Here is a 2,127-nt window from a genome sequence, read left to right on the forward strand (position 1 = left end):
CACAGGGCACAAAGACGGAGAACGCTAGCTGAGGCCTGCTCTGTTTAAATCCACGCAGAAGAGCTAGGCAACTACGGGTAAACGCGGAGGGAAGAGGCGGGGGCTGCCAGGCGAGGGGGGGGGGGGGGGGTGATCCCGTAAATGTGTCCGAACAGGTTCGCGAGAGAGTTTGAGGAACAGTCTTTCACAGTGAGCGGCGAGGGGCCACCTCCGCGCACAGAAGAGCCGTTGTCCTCCCGCCTCCGTCCATTAAAACTTCGTTCGCCGCTTCGGTGGCGCGGCTCGCACGGCCCTGTGATCTCCGCGTACGACCGCTCGCACCCACTGTTGAACCCGGGGTCGGGTTCTGCGGGGGCACTTATGCAACCCGCACAGTGCCGACACCTGGCGAGATGAAAGGCGGGCGGGCTCATCTTTCACTGGCGCTATATCCGTTCTCAAAATATGCCATCATAACACCCGCGGACGATTGCACTCGCCGACTTGCAGCTCATGTAATCTGCTCGGGGTGAGGTTTAAAAGATAGCGCTGCCACGGCGGCTGTTGTCAGGGAGACGGGGGCCCAAAACCAGCCGCTGATTGTTTGACTTTGTCGAGCTTCAAAAGGAGGATTTTGAGAGCGTAATTCAATCTGGCGGGAGACCGCGCAGCCGCTGGATCTGAAAATTTCCCACTGCCAGCAAACTGATAATGTATGTCAAGCATGAGTTGAACAAGCTGAAAATGGCATGCCGCTGGAGAGCCAGCCCCGAAGGACCGATTCCATCCTGTCAGATGGTGATGGAAACGGGATGAACAACATTTCGCGTCTGTTTGAGTCACAGCGCCGATACAAACAAATCGAAAAACGTCTGATGCTTGCTTGTCATAGGAAACAGGTGCTGAAATGCACTTAAACACATCGCATAGGCCGAGAAGAATAGGGGCCGTGCCCGCTTGAATGGGCTGCAGCTGCACAGCGCATGCTGCATAAACAAGTTGGCGAGTACGTCGCACGACACATTCATGTGAGGATATGACTGTTCGGCACGGACAATGAGAGCCACTTGGAGCCCGCGACTGTGATAAATGAGCCAACATACATCAGAGAGTTGTGGAAGTACAGGTTATTTCTCCTCCTCAAACATTGTTATCGCAAACAAGCAGCATAGTCGCAATGGCCTAGTGGTGGCATTTGATTTTCGATTTTATTTTTGCTCGCTTGTTTCTAATCGGGTCGATATGTTCATCTTCATAAACGCTCTACTAAATGCAATGCATTAAAGAGCTGAGCTGTGTGAAGGCGAGGAAAAGGTCATTTACTTTAAACATGAAACATTTGCACAACTGAAAATGTTGTTTGCAAAAGCCATTGTGATGATTAATATTATCTCATGTCTGTATAGTGGAGATAGGGAACAGGATTCTGATGAATAGTTATTATTACTAATACTATTATTATTATTATTATTTTATTTAAACTATATTTATAGAACTACCATGACTATTCCTCAAATTAAAATAATATCAAAATGGCACAAAAAGTAAAATAAGACAAATAAATCTTGGCTGGTCCTGCTGTGTGTGCAGTGGCCTCTTACTGGCAGTGTGGTGCCGTGCCTGCATGGAGTCCACAATTTATATTAAAATAATTGTAGAAGAAGAAAATTGGGATTTGGTTTTAGTATAACTCGTTTTTCACAGGTTAGGAAGAATCTATGACTTCAAGTACGTGTGTTCATTTTGGTTATTTGAAGTAATAGCCATTCTGGAAGTATTTTGTAGATACTGTATGTAAAATGGCAATTTTGTCATCTGGTTAAGGAGTGTGTGGCTTCCTGTGTCACCTGTCACAATTGTATTGACAAGAACAAATATTAGACAAAATGTCAAAACTTAGACATTTATAGGTCAAACAGCGCATATCAAGAAGGTATGTTCATTTTATTTTCATTATTGACAAAATATGTATGAACGTCTGTTCATATGTTAGGTCTCGTTCTGATAGTGACGTCACTTCTGCGGGAAGAGCAGGGGAGAGAGGGAGGGCAAGGGCGGGGCAAAGTCTGTGTTCGGACCAATCAGTGACTCGTATGCAAATGAGAGCATTTCGTCAGCGCGCAGCGGAGCCGACAGCGGTGGACTTAC

The 2,127-nt window shown here is 46.8% G+C and overlaps 1 long non-coding RNA gene across 2 annotated transcripts in view; it reads right to left on the reverse strand.

Moving 5' to 3' along the window:
- LOC147190840 (uncharacterized) overlaps positions 1–2,127 on the reverse strand; it is a 48,839-nt gene that overhangs the window by 17,478 nt on the left and 29,234 nt on the right. The gene's annotated exons all lie outside the window — the stretch shown is intronic.

This window comes from Hippocampus guttulatus, chromosome 18, assembly GCF_054856545.1.
Source record: "Hippocampus guttulatus isolate MCC_2025c chromosome 18, RoL_Hgut_1.0, whole genome shotgun sequence".
In the NCBI taxonomy this organism is placed as follows: Eukaryota; Metazoa; Chordata; class Actinopteri; order Syngnathiformes; family Syngnathidae; genus Hippocampus; species Hippocampus guttulatus.